The sequence below is a fragment of the Mustela erminea genome, chromosome 1, assembly GCF_009829155.1.
Source record: "Mustela erminea isolate mMusErm1 chromosome 1, mMusErm1.Pri, whole genome shotgun sequence".
NCBI classification, from domain to species: domain Eukaryota; kingdom Metazoa; phylum Chordata; class Mammalia; order Carnivora; family Mustelidae; genus Mustela; species Mustela erminea.
This window is the reverse complement of record NC_045614.1, coordinates 104,348,916-104,371,189: the sequence shown is the minus strand read 5'-3', so window position 1 is coordinate 104,371,189 and position 22,274 is coordinate 104,348,916. Positions and strand designations below refer to the sequence as shown.

Here is a 22,274-nt window from a genome sequence, read left to right as displayed (position 1 = left end):
ATAGAAAAGCAAACTCAGAGGCTTCCCCCCAAGGGCCCTGCAGGCACAAGCCTCAGAGGCAGCTTATACTAGTCCCACCCACCCATTACCTGCCGCTCAAGTTGGAGAGAGAAGCCAACCCAAGCCCGACTGGGCTCCGGTGCCTACCACAGGCTCACCCTCAGCTTTCCCCATCCATAAAATCAGACTAGACACATGTGACTAATTCATAATGGCCAGAAATCCAATAAACATTCAGCGGGGGCTTTGAGAATTAAATATATGTATGTCAGTTTCACCCAACTGTGTCTGGCCTGGATTATGAAAACTAGTTGCATTTCCTCACTGTGGAGCAACTGAGGAAAACGTCCCAGAAGTAGGCCTGGGAAGGGAAGGATGCAAACGAAGGAGACAGTGTTTGGCACAGGTGATTCACAACAAGGTGAGTAACTAGAGGAGGAAGTAGGCTCAAAGAGCAGAGTCATGCGACGTGAAACTTCTGTTCCCATTCCCTCTGAGTTTTAGAAACAAGTCAATTAGTAGCAAGCCACCCAGGTGTTTCATCCTGGGAAAGCCAAGTGCCTGATGAAAGAGTTCTAGGCCACACTGACTCCATAGTAAGAAAAGGTTATCAAGTATGGAGCCAAGGGCCTAGATGTCCAGAGAGCTGGGTTGTAGGGTTATCCCAACTGAAGCCACATTAAAAAGCACAGTAACAGCAAGCACTTAAGTAACACTTATTACGTGCCTCATATCATCCAACACATTACATATATTAACTCAATTAACTTTCACAAGCAGATACTACTGGTTTCGGTTACTAAGCAGCAGAGCTACTTTCAAACCAAGACAGTGTTGTTCCAGGGCTCTCAATCCTTATGCAATACATAACAAGATCTTTAAACACCAACTCCCCAGTCATCAGAGAAAAGCTACACAGTGTTCGCAAGGCCACAGCATGGATAGCCAGTTCAGGAAATGACTCTTCCATTACTGGAAACACAATATCCCCTTCCGTCTCCACTGGGCACATGGATCACTACAGAAATTCAGACAAAAGCTGCAGGGTCCTCAGATGGAAGTACAAAAACCAACTACCAAGTTAGTGAATAAATACTGGTAGACATCTTGCAAGGCACACTGGAAAAAAACAAATCTCTATAAAAAAATCACCTGAAAAAGGTTTGCTGCTGCTTGTAAACAAATTTTGATCAACTACATTACCAGGGACTGAAATTAATCTCCAAAGTGAATGAAGAGCTGGGATATGCGGCTGCTCCTAGACAGGGAGTAATGTGGGATAGGAACAAGCAAGGCCCACAGAAGAGGCCTCGTCAGCAGGACCAGAAGAGGAATCCAGATCAAACGGGAACAGTCTGTTCTCTTATTCACTCGCTCAGGGTTCCCGTGACCCCTCTGGAACTCTGTATACCTACAGATAGAACTAATCATTTCCAACTAATCTTTAGGCATTTGTCCAACAAAATCCTATGTATGTACAAAATCGCTTATAAACAAGAAAGTAGGGGCGTCTGGGTGGCTCAGTCATTCAGCATCTGCCTTCGGCTCAGGTCATGATCCTGGGGTCCTAGGATCCAGCCCCAGGTTGGGCTCCCTGCTCAGCAGGGAGTCTGCTTCTCCCTCTTCCACTCCCCCTGCTGTGTTCCCTCTCTTGCTGTGTCTCTCTCTGTCAAATAAATAAATAAAATCTTTAAAGATTAAAAAAAAAAAAAAAAGGAAGTAACTGTAGTATTGTTTCTAATTACAAAATTTAAAAATAATCTAAAAGTACATCAACAGGGACTAGTTAAATAAATCAAATACTGCACAATGAAGTACTCTATAGCTTTAAAAAGAATTAGCCACCCCTAAACACACTGATTTGAAATTATCAGCAGACATATTATTAAGTGAAGCAAAAAATAAACAAGGTACAGAACTTTCCCATGGAGCTGAGCACTTGGTAACAGGGGATGAGGGTAAGAAGACTAATCTTCTCTGTCTATTCTTTTATATTTTCTGAATTTTGTACCATGTGGAGACAGATAAGACAAGAAAAGCCAAAAAAATAAGTCTTAATGAGTTTCATCAATGAGGTAAATCTGTACACATTGACAGTTAAATGTCTACCACAAAGTTAAGTGGGGAGAAAAAGCAAATGTAGAGTTAAATCCCATTTATATTAAAATAATTTTTGTTGCGTGTTGCGGTATGTCTATTCATTAATGCACAGAAAAAGGCCTAAAATGAAACACCAATCTATTTACAGTGCTCACCTCTGAAGAGAGGAGTAGAATTGGGGTAGGAAAGAAGGAATGAAGGAATTTGTGCCCTGATTACCATTAAAAATCTGCATTTTTAAGATTTTTCTAAGTGACCGCCCATAACTTTTTGAATACTGTGTTCCTTATCTCTAAAAGTTGTATGTCGTTTTTCAGATATGCAAGGTCACTTTTTACTGTTTCCTGCAGGTATTTTCAGGCCTGTCTTCTGTTTCTTTCAACATGGTTAGCATACATTTTTTATGCTAGTGTCTGGTAAGTCCAACACCTGAAGTCTTTGAGGGCCCACTTTTGCTGTCTCTTGTTTTTGCTCGTTCTCACTCACTGCACCTTGTTTTCTTTGTGCTTGGTTATTTTTGTTTGTGCACTGTTCATTGTCCTTGAAAGTTACTTGTGAGAACATTCACCTAAGTTCCCGCAAGGTTTGCGGATCCCCCAGATGCCCTAATCCTGGTAAAGAGTGTGGCCCCTAAGTCAGGCAGTCCAAGTTCGGGTCCAGCTCCCCAGTCAGGGCTGTGCCTTAGGCCCCACTGTCCTCACCTGTAAGGTATGGAATTGTACCTCCTTCTGGGCTTGTAGGAGATAAGATAGTACATACAGTAAGGCACTCAGCACATGCCCGTCAAAGGTGAAACTTCTTGAAATTGTGGAAATTACTATTACAATAACATTTTAGAATAAGGATGTGACCCAAGGAGATGGCAGTGAGAATACAGGAAGAGGGAGGGTGGGTGAGAGAGAATAATGGGGTCTCTCCCTAAGTAGCCTATAAGCTCTGTAGGGACCAGAGCACTTCTCACAGGCGACTTAGTCTGTGGTGGGTATTAATAAAAGTGTTATAGAACATAAGAAATAAGTTAAAGGGACTGTGTGATAAAGAATGTGCCTCCCAGGCTCCCAGGGGCACATTCTGCGCTGATGGTGACTACCCACAGAGAGCCTACTACTCAGCCACAGGGGCCCAAATTTGCCACCAGAGAAAAAGCCTGGCTCCCCGGAATTCACTGGTGCCCTGCCCCCAAAGAGTGGAGACATATAGGGGACAATGAGGCAGAAACAGCTAGCTGGGTCCTTGCAGAACAGCCGGAACGACACCTCTAATCGCCCTCTGGCTACAATTCTTGCTCATGTTTGTATCTTGCATTAACACGAATGCTCACGCCAGGCTCCCAGCACTCCTGGACCTTTCCCGACCCATTATTTGCTCACCAAGTGGCTTGTTCCCACCCCTGTGCACCACTGAACACCCTTTTGGGGTCCTCGTAACCTTCACAAGAACAGCAGACATAATCCCAACCCCAGGCCTGTGATTAATGGCAATGCAAAAGGAGTGTGCAGACAGTAGAGAAAACATAGAGGTAAATCTCACAAAATAAAAATCTCATTTTCTAAAAACAAAGAACAGTGATCCAGCAACCAATCGACATTTAAGTCAGGGGCAAACAGCCTAACATCCATTCTCTCTGCTGGGTTAGTATCTCCCCAACATGATTCCCCTGCACATAGTTTGGCTTTTTTCCCTTTAAGTCTATTACTTATTCTTCCCAGCCCTCTGCTGCAGTACACCAGGACTGTCGTTCTTGATGCTGATAAGGCCGGGAGGCCAGGTAACCGCTAGGCTTCTTGTCTGAGGTCAGCAGCAGACCTGGGGACATTTAGTCAGGTCGGTCTCTGGAACAGAGGCTGCCACCGATATTGGGGACTTCAGTCAACAGCTCAGCAAGGGAGAGGGCAGATGAGGGAAGGATGACGACAGCTGAGGGAATGAGTGTCGTGTTAGACACAGCTCCAGGGAAGGGACAAGGAAAGTGCTTTTTAAAAGCCTCACATCTTTATCTCTCTCTTTTTTTTTTAAGATTTTATTTATTTATTTATTTGAGAGAGAGGGGTGGGGAGCATCAGCAGGCAGAGTGACAGAGAGAAGCAGGCTCCCCATGAGGAGGGTACCCACCGAGGGGCTCAATCCCAAGACCCCAGGGTCATGACCTAAGCCGAAGGCAGACGCTTAACTGACTAGGCTAGTCAGATACCCCTAAAAGCCTCACATTTTTATTTCTTTTTTTTTTAAGATTTTATTTATTTATTTGACAGAGAGATCACAAGCAGGCAGAGAGACAGGCAGGAGGGGTTGGGGAGGAGGCTCCCCACTGAGCAGAGAGCAGGATGCGGGGCTCAATCCCAAGACCCTGGGATCATGACCCTAGCTGAAGGCAGAGGCTTAACCCACTGAGCCACCCAGGCACCCCACATTTTTATTTCTAATAGAACTTGGAATTTGCTGCACACAGTGAATGTTCTAGAAAACTGTCATCACCTTCAGCAAATGTGGTATGGACCTGTGGCTAAACGGCCAGCACACACACATACATTCCCCGATCACACACCCTGGCATCTCTCCATTCTGCTCCATTCTGCTTAGGAGGACTGCTGGCTGGCCAGGACAAGGAAGAATGAGCAGGTCCTGTTAGTCAGGGTGGTCATGCCAGAACCTGGCTGACGGCGAGCAGGAACTAGGGCCTCCCTAGTTGCTTAGGCTACCTGACGATCTCCTTCCTACCCTCAGCATCTTTTATAAGGCCAGCTGAACTAGCCTGACATGTGGCTACTCTGGTGACCCAGCAGCCCTGTGTCATCCAGCCAGGCTGGAAACTCAGGGGCAGACAGTGATTCAACATCTGCAAGGCTTCCTGAAGGTACTGAGGCCACTTTTAGGTACTGTCATGGGAGAGAAGCACTCAGAGTCCCAACTAGGGACAGTTTCTAAAGCAGCTTGCCATGAATCACCTCAATCATGGGGCTCACCTCAGCGTAGTTTTTGTCCCCAGTTGGTCAGGAAAGAGAGGCAAAGGGAGAGAGGACCCATGGATTAAAAGAGACTCAGGAAACACTCACACGTCATGGGTGGGCATATAAAATGGTACAGCCACTCTGGAAAAGTTGGGCAATTTCTTATAAAATGGAATGTGGAACTCTAAGACCCAGCTACTGTAATTTCAGGCATTTACTCCAAAAAAAAAAAAAAAAAATTTATGGTCACATAGATACTGGTACCCAAAGGTCACAGCTGCTTTAATCAAAATAACCAAAAACTAGAAACAACCCAGATGTCCTTAAATAAGCAAATGATTAAACTGTGGTATATCCAGACCATGAAGTACTACTCAGCAAAAAAAAAGGAATGGATTATCGATATAGGCAACAACTGAATGAATCTCCAGAGAATTGTGTAGAGTGAAAAAAGGCTAGTCCAAAAAGGTCACATACTTTATGATTCTATTTATATAACATTCTTGAAACAGCAAAAATATAGATGTGGATAACCATGGAAAACAGATCAGTGGTTGCCAAAGGTTGGTGGGGATGTGGCTACACATGGGTCACATGAGAGATCCTTGTGATGGAAACGTTCTGTATCTTCACTGATCAATGTTGATATACTGGTTGCTACATTGTATTAGTCTTGCAAGATGGCACCTTTGGGAAAAAGTGGGTAAAAGATCTCTATACTATTTCCCACAACTGCATGTTAATCCATTTCAAAATTAAAGTTCAACAGTGCCTGGGTGGCTCAGTAAGCCTTCGCTCAAGTCATGATCCTGGGGTCCTGGGACCAAATCCCGCATCAGTCTCCCTGTTCAGCGCAGACCCTGCTTCTACCTCTCCCTCTCTCTCAAATAAATTAAAGTTTAATTTACAAAAAGAGAGAGCAAGAGAGAAAGAAAGACTTAAGAGACATACAGCGCTTGCCTGGATCCTGGTTTGAACACACCAATAAAAACACACTTCTAAGGCATTTCCTCACATGAAATGTGAGCACAGAAGAATGTGAATGCTGCTTGGATATGAGATGAGAGTAAGGAATTACGACTAATTTTGCTCAATATGGTAAAGACACTGTGTTTATGGTAAGAGTACTTACCTGTCTGAGATACTTATCAAAGTATTTGAGAATAAGTTTGAAAAACACTGGGCTGAGGGAGAAAGACAGTGGATGGGAGGAGAGAGAAAATAAGACGGGCCCTGAGTTGATAACTGTTGAAGCTGAGTGATGGGATACACAGGAATTCATTACGCCCATCCCTCTACTTGTATATATATTTGAAAATAATAAAAGGTAGAAGAGTAATTTTTAAAAAGTCCCAGGGTGCCTAGTTGGTGTGGTTGGTTAAACATCTGACCCTTGATTTTGAATCAGGTCATAATCTCAGGATCGTGAGATCAAGCCCTACAACAGGCTCCTCCGTCTGATTGAGATTCTCTCTCACTTTCCCTCTGCCCATCCCACTCATGCTCTCTCTCTTTCTCTAAAATAAATAAATAACTCTTTAAAAAAAAATAATAAAAAAGTCCCAGAGAGGACGCTCAGTACCTTAAGGCCACAACACCAGTAGGAGAAATGGGACTTTAACCCAGGTCTTCAGACTCATTTAGCAGAAGCTGAGCCAGCCTATTTCTGCAAGGCCCACTGAGGGCAGGGCCCACAACTGAGCCAGTAAGAAGCTGGCCCAGCAGACTTTCAGAGAGCACAGGTCTCAGGAACACCTGGAGGGCAAGGCCTGTGAGCCCCAAGTTGTCCCTCTCTAACCAGTATATGAGATGCTAAGCAGCCTTGCATACAGGTGACCAGGGCTGTGATGGAGGCCACCAGGGCCTAGGAGACTCAGCCTCCATTAGAAATGCCACACGTCAGGCTGAGCGGGAAGCTTAAGGAAACAGCCAATCCTGCCCTTCTTCAACTGAAGATATGGGGGTTCTCAGAAGCCATACAAAGTGAAGAGTGCCAGAACCATTTCATATTCCACTCTATGGAAAAAAAGATGGGCCTTGCTCAAATGCCACATACTTCTCAAAGCCTTCCTCAAGTTCCTCAGCCAAAGGTGCCCCTTCTTTGCACTCCCACAGCTCTGGGCTCATATGCCCCTGTATCAGTTATCTCCTATTGCACAACAAAGTTAACCTCAAACTTAGCAGCTGAATACAACAAACATTTCTTATTTCCCAGTCCCAGAGACATGGCTTAGCCAGATGCTACTGGCTCGTAGGCTGCCATTGTCTCCCAGTTCATTTGTGAGGCTGCTGGTGGGCCTCAGGTCCTCTTGACTATTGGCCAGAGATGTCAATTCCTTCCCATGCAGGCTGCTCCACTGGGCAGCTCCTAACCTGGCAGCTGGCTTCTTCCAGAGCCTGGGCTCAGAGAGAGAAGAAAGGTATCCAAGATGGAAGCCATAGTGTCTTATGACATCATCTCAAAGTTGTTCTGCCACCGCTTTGCCATCTTCCATTCTCGAGAAGGACATCAATGAGCCCGGCCCATGCTCAACGAAGGACACGAACTCTAGAAGATGGGGCTCCCTTGGAGCCACCTGAGAGGCTGCCTACAACACACCCCAGGATGGATGATCATGGTAGGACAGGAATTTTTCCTTCTCCCACTAGAAAATAAAGTCCTGAGAGCAAAAACCCCATCAATGAGGGTTTTCTGCCCTCCCCTCCAATGAGAGGGGTCAATGACTGCTATGTATGTGGGGGCACAATCATGGGCTGGCCCACTTCCCACAGCCCTGCCGGAGAGGTGGGCCCAAGTGGCCAGGTTAGGTGCCATGTGGTCCCACCTGCTGTGGTCCCAGCTGAATGGATGAACAGCAACAACAAAAAAAAATCAATAATTTATGGCCTCTAGACTGTCCCGAAGAGTCTCTTGCAGGATCTAAAATGGAAAATACCAAGACATGCTGCCTGATATGGGGAAGTCGGGACAAACCAAAGCCCCATGCAAGCTTCAGTTCTGTGGGAACAGAAAAGAGCACATTTTTAAAAAGTGGCTATAAGGATAAAATGTAGAAGTGCAGGCAGAAACAAAGATACCATGAGAGAGAGGGAAAGAGAAAGAGTCACCAAAATTGACAGGTCCCCAGGACTGCCCCAAGTTTCGTGCCTCTCACTCCCAACCATCCCATAATAACCCCTTTTCTTGTGTTGACTCAAAAGAGCCTCACTTTCTCCTAAGGGAAGGAGAAGGGAAAGAAGAGAATGGGGAGGAGGAAGGAAGGAAGGAGGGCATCTAGAGGTCACATCCAGTCAGGACCAGAAGGCTTACAAGAGGGAGGTCACTTGAGGTGAACGACCCCAGTCAGAAGCTCGCTGCTGCCCCAGGCACTGAGAGCTCCCTGAACTTCACAGTTCTGTGACTAATGACTCCAATGGACAGACTTTATTATGTGATAGATGATGCTTTAAAACAAAAACCAATATTGTATCTCATTATCCCAGCTCAACGCAGACGGGAAACCATGACCCATTTCTTCCCACAGCCCCATACACCTCTCAAGGAGCAGTTATGTCCCAGAGCCTCTGATGTGAGTGAGATGAGGGCAGGAACCAGGCAAGCCTATTTAAGGAGACAGCCCTGAACCAAGGCAGGAAGCTAGTATGAGGGAGAGCAGTGGAAAAGCAGAGGCTGAAGTTACGGGGAGGCCTGTGGTAGCTGACTGAAAGAGCATCCCGTCCTCAGAACACCACACCCTCCCCCCAGGCTGAGTCTATTCACTTAGTGAAATCCCTTAGCTGCTGAGAGTTCCTATCCATACCTTATGGGAACCATCCTCACCTACCACCTCCAAAGCCTTTCAGATTTTTTTTTTAAGATTTTATTTATTGATTCGACAGACAGAGGTCACAAGTAGGTAGAGGCAGGCAGAGTGAGAGAGGGGAAGAAGGCTCCCTGCTGAGCAGAGAGCCCGATGCGGGGCTTGATCCCAGGACCTTGAGATCATGACCTGAGCCGAAGGCAGAGGCTTAACTCACTGAGCCACCCAGGCACCCTGCCTTTCAGATTTTATAAAAAGTTAGGAAGGATTTTTTATTTAAAAAAAAAAAATCCAAGATGGTTAACCAACAGGCCCTGGTCACCAGCAAGCACACACACTGCTTGAGTCAAGAGATGGGAGTGCTCTCCTGCCAGGGGGTCCCCACACAAAGGTAGGCCAGAGAGGAGAGGCACACCTCATGCCAGCCCCGAAGGGGCTCATCCAGTACCCTGGACTAAGGGACTTGGGACCTCACACCCCTGAAGAGGCCTCTGCCCAGACTGAGACCCGGGTTGCCCAGCACAGCCTCACCCAGAACACAGATTTCCTTCTGTGTTGCCCTTCTCCTCCTCAACCCTCAACTCCTCAGCCTTCAAGGCTGGCACAAATCTGCCTCATCTTCCTCAGTGAAGCCTGCCCTCTGAATTCTGATGGGACTGACAGTATCTGGTCTGCTCTCCAGGCAAACCACCCCACACGATCTCCCTTCAGCCTAGGCCCAGGGCTGCAGATCCCGACCCTTGGTCTACGAGCGTCCACCTGCATGGTCTCTCCCCCAAACCAGAAGGTGAACTCCACAAGGGCAAGGCAGCAGCACCCACCCCAGTGCCCTGCCTGTGGTGGGGGGCAGCCAACCCTTCACAGGGGATGAGATGCCTAAAGAAAGGGCCGCTTGACCTCTTGACAACAAACACTGCCTCGTGCCTTTGCCTGGTCACCAACAATTTCCAAGAGGATCTTGAAAAGCTTTAAAAAAGACAGAATCTAATAGAGGGGACCAAAATGGAAGATATTCCTGTTCCAAATCAGCTTGGCAACTATTTTCATCAGCTTACAAAGAGCTTCTGGCATCAGTAGAAAGTGGTCTAGATCACATGACTATTTTTAGCACTTTATGACAGAACTGCTCGGCTGTCCCTCTTCAGAGTAAGGGGACTCGAATGCCTCAAGTTTGCTCCATGGGAGCTGCCAGAAAATAGTTTTTGCTAGAATCACTGGACACATGTTTATAACCTTGGTTCAGTACTTGCTCAGATGTTTTCACTCAGGCAAGTTCCCCATATCTGTTTCTCCTTTTGCTTCTTCCACACAAGAACTCCTGCAGGCCACGCCACACTGAGCCCTGGCATTCGGGGCACCACATCGGATACCCCAGGAAATCAGCATCCACTGGATCTCCTCAAGGCTTTGGGGACCCATCAAGAAACAGTTGTCCAGAAAATTCAAGCTCTTAGTGGTGACTGACCCACAAGAAACATCCAGTTTCTAGACATTTTACTGGAGGCTGCTGGATTTCACCCCCAGGTGGTCTGAAAGGGGCTTCAGTAAAATCGGTAAGGCTCTGGCATACTGAGGCCACCCACAAAACACACTCGTTCAAGATCCAAGCCTGAGAAAAATTCACTCATTTAATTCACGAGACAAATACTTATGGAATACATGTGTGCTTGACATCTTCTAGGCTATGGGAACACGACAGTGAACCTGTGTCCTGCCCTCACAGAGCCTACATTTGGGTAGAAGAAAGAGACCATCCAAAAAAAAAAAAAAAAAGAAAGAAAGTAAACTACATTGTCTAGCAGATGGCGATAAGGACTACGAAGAAAAATAAAGTAGGACATGGGTGCTCTAGAGGACAGGAGAATAATTTTACACGGGAGGGTCAGGGATGCCTCATTGAGGAGGTGACATGCAGACAAAGATCTGAAGAAGGCGAGGGAGCAGGCCCTGGGGGTTTCCACGGGGAGGGTGGTTCAGGCAGAAGCTGGCACAGATGCCGGCAAGTGAAAGAGGCCTTCAGGCCCAGCGGGTGTCACAAGCAACAGAAAGACAGGGAGCCATGGGTTACGAGCCTGGGACAGGCAGTCCGCAGGTAACACTCCCACCAAAAGCTCCTGAACAATGATAAAAACCGCCAGACTGCAGTCTGTGGCGCAAGTTGGCCAGTCTGTGTGCTGGATCCTTATCCAATCCCTCAGTCTTTAGGTAAGGACCTACCATCTGGGCAGGAAAGAGCCTCACCCGTGGGCTAACAGAGAGATGGTGACTCTGTTAGAACTTCTAGTCAGCTATAACTGGTGTTGCCTCTTGGGGCCACAGAGAACACACCTGCTTCCTCTCTCCAGGATAGCCCTTCACAAAATGGCATGTCTTCTCTAGTGTGGAGGCCCAGTTCCTTCAACAGTTGATTTCAAGATCCCTCAGCCACCTTCAGGGTCACCCCCTCTGAAACACTCCCATTTGTCATTGCCGTGAGGGTGCCCTGATTGCAGAGGGGCACCAGATATCAATCTCCCTCCTTCCCAACAGCTCTGTCCCCAGTGTCTCCGCCATGATTCACAATTCCTTAATCCTTCTGGGTCTGAGGTAAACATTGAGTAAGACACTCAGGGAGGGAGTCACAGTCCAACATCCAACCAATAAAGTAGTGACTAACTAAAATGCCATACCCGATGACATGGCCTCCTGGCTGTGCTGCAGAGAGAGGAGGAAACACTGACAGGATGGCCTCCACCCCCGCAGAGAGAGCCTCGCACAGATGTGTAGTTATTACCCTCATTTGAGAGCAGCCCTTCTTAAAGTGAGGTCATGCAACAGCCCTGTCTCGGACCGTGAATGGGTATTCCTCCAAATGTGTTCGGTAATAAGCTGTACTTGAAAAAGAATGCTGGGTTGAAGCAAGCTACATTTTTTTTTTACTTTAGGACTCAGAGCTTCGGAGTTTGCTGGTATGCACCTGGGCCTCCAAGAGGAAAAGCATGGACACCACGTGTGCTGAGGCACTAGGACACTTCACACTCATCTCCGCCTGCCTTTGTCACAACTCCACCACATGTGCACAACCCCCACTCTCCACGCAAAGCCTCAGCACCTCCAACAGATCACTGCCTGTACTCAGTGTTGTTCTGGCCAGAGAACTCAGAGACAGCCCTGTGACCCCCACTCCTGAGGAGGTGTCTGAGACATGGAGACAGAGGAACAGCAGATCAGGAAGTCAAGGACCAATTTATTATTAGCTGGGTGTGATGGAGAATTCTCTGGCAAGCCAGGCTGGAGAATATAGCTGAAGCCCAAAGTCTCGGTAGGACCCGCTCTCCTCCTGCTGAAGGAAGCATGAGGGGCTTTCCCCACCCCATCCTGCTGAGGCAGCCCTGTCCCAGCTCACCTCTCCTGCCTCAAGAGTGGGAATAAAACTCCACAGGAAAGGAAAGCCACATTCATATATGTGACCTTTTACACAGGGACCATGTCCACTGGTAAACAGGGTCCTGGAATCAGATTCTGTTTTGCCTTCCTCTGGTGAGCAATCAGGGAAGGGGGCAGCTCTCCCTCTCCCCAATATCTGATAGCTAAGATGGCAGGGGGTAGGGTAAGAACTCACTCCCAGGGTGGCAGACCTGTATCCACACTAAACCACCCCCATCTGTCCTCAGGCCACTCTACCCCAAAGTAAACAGAGCCCAGAGAGCTAACTGTGGATACAGGCACATGCTGGCCAGCACTTTTCACATTAAGGCTTTTAGAGACTGGAAAACCATTTAAAACAGTATCAACGAGTTTAGGAGCCCCTTATTTCTGTTTCCTCCTGATATTGAGGTTGATGGGGGGAGGGGTAGAGAAGAGGCCAAAATTCACACTCCTTCTCCTCCAAACCCCAGGCTCCAGAATGCATGAACATCCCCCTACAGGACCCTTCCCACTAGATGCATGTCTGCCTTGCTGATGGATAACTAGACATTGACTAACGATTTCCAATTTGGTTTCAAAATTATGACGTCCACAAAACAGCCTTTGAAAACCTTCTCTATCTTAGAAAACGGCCGTGTACGAAGAGTAGAGAGCATTAAAGACCTTCCATGGTAATAAGTAAGGATATAAAAAGCACAGAATAATCCAAACTGAATATGGCTTTTACTACATTTGCCAAATTTCACTTAAGAAAAAAACAATGCGATTTTAAAGACTTTCCTTGGAAGGTTGTACACCGACCCCAGTATTCCAAAATGTGAATGAATGATCGATGAATGAAAGGAGAGCTGCCAGCCTGCAGGCCCCCACTCTGGTTTTGTCCCAGCCTGCAGGCTTTCCAGCCCTGCCTCCATTCCTTCTATAAAGGACCTATAAACCTGAGCTGAGCAGCACTTGAACACAAATTACCCCAAGTTCTGCACCAGCCTTTCCTGCCCAGTGCCACACTGGTCCAAAGCAGACCCAAGACTGTCTTCCAAAGAGTCCAGTCATCTGCCTCCAGCCTCCAGACCATGAGGCCCCAGTGACAGAGTGCTGAAACAAGGACCCCCAGGGTGATGGCACCCAAGATGCTAGGAGAAGGGGGACTGGGAGGGCTGGGTCCACCCCTGATTCCAAACCAATCAGCTTTGTCCTGATTTCCTAGGACAGAAAACATTGCTGGCTTCAAGGACATGACACTGGGACAGAGGAGGCTGGGCCCCAAGTCTCACATTTTCCAGAAATTTGAAACACCGTGCCCTTGCCTGGTCTTCTTGCACACACTAGTCTCCTCAGGAAACACGAGCAGGATGGGGCTACGGTGGTCAGGACAACATGCTAGGACTGTGCAGATTTCAGCCCCGATTCTGGGAGCTAATGGAAAAGTTCTTCTGGCGGGTAAGGGAGAGGAAACGTTTTCAGTGGCATCACTCCATTTCCAGCTCACAGTAACCCTGAGAGGAAGGCTGGTCAGACATGGCCCTTGGAGATAAGAGGAGACATGCCTTGTCCAGATCACACAGAAAATGTCCATATCCCTTATCAGAAGCTCTTCCCAGAAGGCAAAAAGTGTGTGGTCTAAGAGCCTGAGAGTCCCTCCAGCCCCACACCACTGGTGCTGTGTTTGCAGGCATGCCTCCTCATCGCCACCCAAATGGCCAATAGCTCCTGGGCGCTCGCCATGGGCCAGGCACAGGGCTGAGCACTGTTACAGGTACCGTCTTGGCAATCCTCTGAGGCAAGTCCTGTATCATCCCCGTTTTACAGCCGGGGAAGCTGAATTCCAGTGAGGTGGCAAGCTAAGTGTTCAAAACCCACTACATATACTAACCCTCTGAACTCTCATAACCACCCCATGAGATGTGAACTGTTATCTCCATTTTACAGAGGAGAAAACCACAGACATAGACAGTTCAGTAACTTGGCCAGAGTCACATAACAGGCCGGTGACGATGCTGCTGGGGACATAGGAACAGTGGCCCCTGGCCCATGTTTCCAACCACCGTCCCACATGGCTTCTTTCAAGTAACTTCCTTTGTTAGCAAATCTAGTGAGTCAAGAGAGCAGCAACCTGCACCCAGCTCAGTCTGACCCCAAGCCCGAATTCCTTTTCTCTGACACCCCTTTCGGCCTGCTTCAGACCTGCCTGGCAAAGTGTTCCCTGAACACACTGGGCCTGGAAGTCGAGGGAAGCTCGGACATGATCATCTCTTGACCAGCACAGTAGAGTGGGGCCTACCCTCTGGAATGGGGAAGTAGTCTTTCCGAGTCTCTGGGCTCCCATGGACCATGTCTGGCACTATGAGGAGGCAGATGTCACCAGCAGGACATGGGATGGAGCCCAAGCGATGGATACATACCCTCTGAAAAGTGGCCATCCATAGTCTTAAAGCACAGGCTGAGGCAAATGAGAGGAACTTCACAGTCGAGAAATCAAACAAGTACTAGCTCAGCAAAGGAGATCAAGGCCAACATCAACAGTAATAAATCACGTACTCTAGATACGCTGCAACAACAGGATGAAAATGGCACTTTACCACTGTGTTCTTCTTCCCAAAAAGTCGTAACTCCCGTCTAGTGATGAGAAAAACACCCGACAAATCCCAACAGAGGGACATTCTATAAAATATCTGACAGATACTCCTCAAAACTGTCAAGGTCATCAAAAACAGTAAGGCAAGTTGTAGAAAATTCCCTGGCCAAGAGAAGTCTAAGGAGACATGACAATTGAATGTAACATGGGATCATGGAACAGGAAAGGACATTAGGTTAAAACTAAGGCACACTGAAAAAAGTGTGGGCTTTAGTAATAATGTATCAATATTGGTTTATTAATTGTAACCAACATACCATACTAAGGTTATATGCTAATAATGGGGAAAGCTGGGTGTGGAGTACATACCAACTCTCTGTACTGGCTTCATCATTTTTCTATAAATCTCAAACTTGTAAAAAATCCAACACTTAGATAAAAACATATAGGTAGGGAGACAGACATAGAGAAGCTACAAAGGCCCAAAGTGCCAAAGGTCCAAGGGGACTCTGTGAACCTAGAGTGAAGACACGCACAAGCACGTACACACACACGTGCAAATATCTGGAGGGCTAGACACCGAACAGAAAACTCTGGAATACACAGAAAGCAGACACCCACACTGCCGACATGGCCAGCACGCTCCTGACTTGTGTCCAGAGGATTATGTGCCCCAAGGACACTCAGAGGACACTGGGGTACAGGGGACAAAGCAGCTGAGAGAGCCCAACACCTGCTTTGACTAGCTGGGGAAACCGAGGCTGGGAGAGAAGTGGTGTTGGACAACCTAGGTCCTAATCTCTTAGTCACTGGGTAACTTTGCTGAAATGCCCTCCCATTTCTGGGCTTCATGCTATCCATCTGTAAAATGGGCATATTCAATTACTGTTTCAGCACAGAACTGTGAGGGGGTTTGATGGAGGGATGACCAATCCCTGCTCCCCACAACTCAATATCATCGTCCCTGAGGGATGCACAGTCACACACCACCGGGACAACAGAACACCGTGCTCCACCTCTAACAGGACAACCAACCAGACCACCTCTATCCTGCACAGTCCTCTCCACCTAACTTGGCACTAGGTTTCTCCTGCTGGCAAATGTGGGGCACAAGTGCTAGCGATCTGGACAGCCAGAGGGGTATATGACCTGGTGTTTCTTCAGGTGTACAGTCATAATCATCACCATCATCGTCATTAACATATCACTGTTCAATATTTTTCCACACTGACCTCCCCTCACAATAGCCTGGAAGCAAGGAAGAAAGGGTCAAGTTACCCCCAGGGCATAGATGAGGAAAGCCAGGCTGGAGAGGGCTATGATGTGGGGAACCTGAGCTTGAATGCCTCCCCCACACCCGAGTCCCTCCTCACAACGGAGCCAAAAGCTCTGCTGTCTCTCCAGAGCTGTCTGCCTTCTCACCTTGACTGAGTTTTGCCTCACTTGAAGCAGAACTGAGTATTCTCTGCTCACCCCAAAGCCCCAGGCATAGGGCTGGGGGCATCATTCTCAATTCAGTGTTCGGAGTAAAGCAATCAGATGGGGCTAATTTACACTAAAGTGTGAAGGACTGCCAGGCAAGCGGTACTGTGACAGGACTATCTGCATGGTTTTGCAGTTTACAACCTCCTAACTGAGCTCCAAATGGAAGACTATCTGCTCTGCCTACTCTCATAATTCTACTTCCTCTTGTTCTGGACCCATTAAGCTGTTAAAAGCTGCCACTTAGGTCCTCACTGGCCTTAGAGCAGCCAGGACAATGACAGTGTCATAACTTCTGTGGCCCCCAGGCTCTCATGCAAAGGCTGGAGATGCCTGCCAGGGTTTACATTCCACGTTTACAATATGCTTGGTACACACAGTTACACGTTCACACATACATACACATGGGGACACTCGAGCCTTGCTGCTGCTTAAGGCCAGGGAGTCCACATGTGGTTCTCTCACAGCCCAGCCCATACTCAGTAAGGGGAGGCAGCTGGACCCCACTAACTCCCACAGTGATCCACTCCCCATCTCAGACACATCAGCCTTCCAAAAGCACAAGTCTGGTCAGGTTCCTCCATGTCAGGAATGCCCACCAAAGTCTCCCATGGACAAGAGCCAGCCCCTCAGCCTGGCATCCAAGCTTCCATGGCACATGCCAGCCTCTTTCACCCAACTTCTTTGCCACTACTTTCCAACACGGGCTTTGATACAGTCATCAAAACAGGCAGTGTGCCATTTCCCAAAGGCACACCATAACTTCCCAACTGCCTCACCTGCTCACTACCCATTTCAAACAATGACTCTTCACCCACCCTTCAAAGCCCACCTCAAGTACCACCTCCTCCGTGAAGCCCTCGTCCTTCATGCCAGATGCCTGGAAGTCATCCCCTTGTGAAACTCTCAGCACTGTGTGTGGCTCTCGTGGTTTTCTTTCTTTTTTAAAAGATTTTATTTATTTGAGGGAAACAGAATATGAGCAGTGGGGAGGAGCAGAGGGAGAGAGAAGCAGACTCCCTGCCAAGCAGGGAGCCTGATGCAGGGCTGCATCCCAGGACCACAGGATCATCATTAGTGCTGAAGGCAGATACCTTACCAATGAGCCCCCTGGGCATCCCTCTCCCTTGTGGCTTTCTTGATGTCCCACCCTAATGGCCAGGCCATGCAAGCCATCCCACTGCCATAAGCCCACGAAGCGGGAGCCTGGAGAGCATCTCCGAGACACCACAGTGGCCAGCACCACACCACGCACATACTAGACCCTCGGCAAAGCAGGTCTATTGGCAAAGGGTTGACCCAGGACAGAAGAACCTTCCAAGAGAGACTTCTAGGGCATCGGGGCAGCCTTAACGACTGCTGACTATCTGGACACCTACCCTCCCTGCCCAGGGAGAACACCACAACCACAGGCCAGGCGTCGTGGCTAAGGCTCAGTGACGCCTATTTTTATGGCCCCTATTGCTCAGCTGGAGCCAACAGCTCCTTGGAGCCGCACGACACAGGAGAGGGGAGCCGGAGGCCCTGAGGGGCTGTTTTTCACTCCCTCCAGCTCCAGTTGGGCAAAAAATGTTTTCTTTTCCATTGCATAAAGATGCTTCCAACGGTGGCAAACCTAATAGCACTAAGATGAGGAGAGAAAAGCCCCGTGGGTGTGAGTGAGGAGCAGAGTGGCTGCCTGTCGGTGGCAGGACGGGCCAGCCACATGTGACCCTGCCAAAAGGCAACCAGAAGGAAAATGAGCTCTGACCAAAATCGGAGCCAGCACGTTTGGCGGGCAGGACCCCTTGGTCCTCACTCTACAGACATGGTCTAGGTGGTGCTGCTTCAAGAGAGACAATCAGAGCAAAACACACGGGGTTAACCACCCCCCCACCGAGCCCAGCCAGGCCCCCTCCACAGGGCTGCAGCAAGGAGCCAAGATGAGGAGAGAGGAAACCAGGTTTTATAAGCTTTGTGGGGCTACATGGGTGTGGGAGGCTAGCCCCGCAGGTCTGGCTGTCAGAATGAGCATGGGACAGATCACCAGAACCGGGCCAGGAGGCCCAGTGTGCCTTCTGACTCAGAGCAGTGCCCCGATTTCAGCTCCTTGCTTCCTATCTTGGCGAGGGGACAGGAACTGTGCTGACACTTGTATGTGGCTGCCGGAGGTCCCCCTGAGAGGCCAACAGCAGTGAGCAGAGAAAATCGTGCAGACCCTCCCACGTGCAGGCTGGTGACCCAGGGACAGGGGGAAACTGACATAGGATGGCTTTGTAAGGGTCACCTCTGGCCCAGTGACCCCAGCTATGGGGAGTTACCATAAGGAAATAATCCTAATTAGAGAAAATAATCTTTATGTATTTGGATATTAATCACAGTATAATTTATGACTGTAAAGCAAAACAAAAAAACAAAAAAAAACCACAAAGTGCCAGGTAACTGAGAACAGGGAAATGATAAAGTGAACCGGGGTTCATCTACTCAATGGAAGCATTCAGAAATTTTTCCAAGACTGTGACCACACAGAAAATGGTGATGAGTCACATTAATTGAGAATGTCATGACATGGCTTTCCTTGCACCATTTCTTTCATCCTTTGAGCTTAATGTCCAAGTTCATATTGTGATATGCACAGAAAGATGGACAATGTTTTAATATATGGCATAACTCTTACTTCACCTAAGTTTTTAAAAAGCTATATACTGGGAACATATTAGGAGGTAACGAAGGAGTTCGTGTTTATGTAGTAGTAGAAGGATAACTTTTTCTATTCTTACGCAGTTTTCAGATATTCTTTTATGAAGGTTACATTTAAAATAGAGTAAGTAAATAGTGGGCCTGGGTGGCTCAGTCAGTTAAGCATCTGCCTTCAGCTCATGTCATGATCCTAGGGTCCTGGGATTGAGCCCCACATCAGGCTCTCTGCTCAGTGGGGAACCTGCTTCTCCCTCTCTCTCTGCACCTGCCTGTGCTTTCTCTCACTCATGCTCACACTTGCTCTGTCACTCTCAAATAAGTAAAGTCTTAAAATAGAATAAGATAGAATAAGTAAACATCTCTTCAGGGTGGTTCAGGTGCAGAAAGGTGAGCCCACTGCTCCAAGAGGGGATGGAGAGGACAGGCTTGCACACAGAGAACTAACTGGGATGTCCAGGGCAAGACAGGACCTCCTGAGATGTAACTCGGCAGAATGTAAGCTGTTCTGACCCAGCCTTCCTGGGTGGGACCAAGGACTTGTGACCCACCCCACTCCCTTCTCACTTTCCTAGAGGAAGAAGAACTCTGTGAAAGAAACAAAATAACTAAAACAGCAAAAATGCACCAATTGTACAAGAACAAAACCATCAACAAAGCACAAAACACTGATTTCTAAGATTTTTAAAAAAAAAGAATACCAAAAAGGCAATAGTAAAGAGCCAGGACAGACACAAGGCAGCATGAAGCGTGCATGAAAACAAAGCATCCTTCCAAACCTCACAGGATGTGCCAAAGGACCTGGCCGGTAGGAGTTTCTCAGGCTGCCAAGTGCTATGTGGCGGCCAGACTGCTCAGCAGAGACACCCAGACCCCGCAGGAACTCCGGGACTGCTGGCTTCGTGTTATGGCCATCAGATTTTAGTAACTCTCAGGAACTCTCTTCATAGGAAGTGGACTTTGGGCGCAACACAGTGTCATTTGCCTGAAGAACCCAAGAGAGGATTCAGTGTTTGGGCACCTCCCCTCCTTCCCCACAGGACACAGGCCCCTCAGGGGCATGAACCGCACTTGGAAGGACACCAGCATCTGATCTACTGCAAAGACAGCAAAGCTCTGGCCACAGCCTCATCCCAGCAGGCACTGCCCACCCCTCCCGGGGACAAGACCAGGCTTCAAGGCAGGGCAGAGAGCAGAGGGACGGCAGTCTGGGGGCTCCCTAACTCTCGTCATCTGCCTGGTCCCCCCTGACACTGCGAGGCACAGCCAGCTTCTCTGCCTTCACAGCCCCAGGAAGCTGTGTTGCCCCTCCCTCTGGGGGCCCAAAGCATGACCTGGCCTGGAGTTTAGCCCATGCTGGGAAGTGACCTACCAGCTGATGAGGGAGGAAGGAGGGAAGGGAGGGGGTGAGGGGAAGTCGGGGACAGCTCCTCCCAGATCTCCTGCTGTACCTCGTGGGTCCTTCCCTCACAGCATTTCACTGAACTAATCATGCATGCAGGACAAGACTGGCCGGATCCTGAAGGCCCCTCTCATCAAGATGTTTCAAATGAGTTTAATCATGGAGTCCTCTGACCACATAGAATCCTGTTCCAAAGCTTCATCCATGCAGTAATCAGGAAGGACTGCTGGGTGGGGGCGGGCGGGGGGTAGAAGCAAGGGGTAGGATAAAGGTAGAACCCCTCTTCCCTTGGCTCCCCCGGACCGCCAAAACCCACAGGGGGATTCCTGTAGGCTGGGACTCTTCCAAATACAAGCCAAATAAATAGCTCACTAGATCAGCACCCTTTATCTTCTCATTTGGTAGGTCGGGAAACTGAGGCCTGGAGAGGCTAAGTGGCTCAGCAAAGGCACACAAGTGGTTGGCAGCAGGGCTGGGACTAGCACCGTGTCTGTCTCCCGCTAGAACCCAGGACAGCGGGAATACCCTCCTTCCATCTGCATTCCCCATGGTGCTAGCACTGGTCCTACCCAGAGGGACCACTCACAGCACACTGGAGGGGACAGAGCAGCTGCTGTTTAGAGAAGCGGGCCTCCAACTCAGCCTGACTGGGGCCCAAATCCCAGCCCTGCCGCTTAAAGGGCTGTCTGACCCTGGCCAAGCCCACCTCAGTCTCCCAGCTATGATGGCACAGCGCTGGGGGCAGGAATCCGTGAACTCACAGAGCTGCACAAATGCTAGCTCTTCTCCCGCGCCGCCCTCTCTCCTTCAGACCCCACCCTGCTCAGCAAATCTCCCTGAGCTCTGGCCTTCCAGCAAGAGAATATTCAGAGGCCTCCGTGGTTCAGGGACTTGCCTCGCAGAGACAGAGTCGCAGCCACAGTGCACAGGCTAAAATTCCCTGTGGCGTCCAGGGACACCATGCTGCCAAGGAGAACCCAGTTCAACCTGAATTCCCGGCTTACAGGCCCCTTCCAACACCGGTGGCTCCTGACCTCTCTTTTACTTCTGGTCTGCTGGGCTGGAGCAGCAGGTCTCCTCCAAATGGCCCAGCTGTCCCCTGGGGGATCAGGTTCTGCCTGGTCTGACTATTGGAAACCCCAACAGTCACAGTTCAGGTCCCAGCTACCCCAAGACCCCCAAACTCCCCTCCATACCCCTAAAAGGTTCAGGACATGGTTCACCATGGCCTGATACTGGGAGGAATATCCAGCCCTCCAGAATCAATCAAGGACGGCTAGGAGGAAGAGAACCCAGCAGCTTGGGACACCCCACTAAAAAGAAACCTCCAAGGTTTCTAATCCAAGGATGACCAGACTTGCCAGCATTTCCACACAAGTCTGACCTATCATGGACCAGACAATCAATCTCTTCTGCCCCAGAGGGACCAAAGCCCAGAAAATCCTCTGGTTGTGCATCAAAGTTTCAGAAAATTCTGAGTTATGGCACAGCTGGGTAGCTCAGTCGTTAAGCATCTGCCTTCAGCTCAGGTCATAATCAGGGTCCTGGGATTGAGCTCCCTCCCGCATGCGGCTCTCCGCTCAGCAGAAGCCTGCTTCTCCCTCTCCCACTCTCCCTGCTTATATTCCCTCTCTCTCGTGCTCTCTCTCTCTCTGTGTCAAATAAATTTTAAAAATCTTTAAAAAAGAAAAGAAAGAAAGAAAACTCTGAGTTCTAATTTGCACCTCTCACATGTAGATTGGATATCTTAAATTCAGATAAGTCCAGATACAAACTAGAGAATGGGATCACAGATCTGAATGGAAACTCCCCTAGCCTAACCTGCCACTTTACAGATGAGCAAACTGAGACCTGGGGGTTGGGGTGTGTGCAGGAGCTGGGTC

General features: G+C 48.6%; 1 protein-coding gene across 3 annotated transcripts in view; it reads right to left on the bottom strand.

Annotated features, from left to right (window-relative positions):
- XXYLT1 (xyloside xylosyltransferase 1) overlaps positions 1 to 22,274 on the bottom strand; it is a 157,711-nt gene that overhangs the window by 106,937 nt on the left and 28,500 nt on the right. The window lies entirely within an intron of this gene.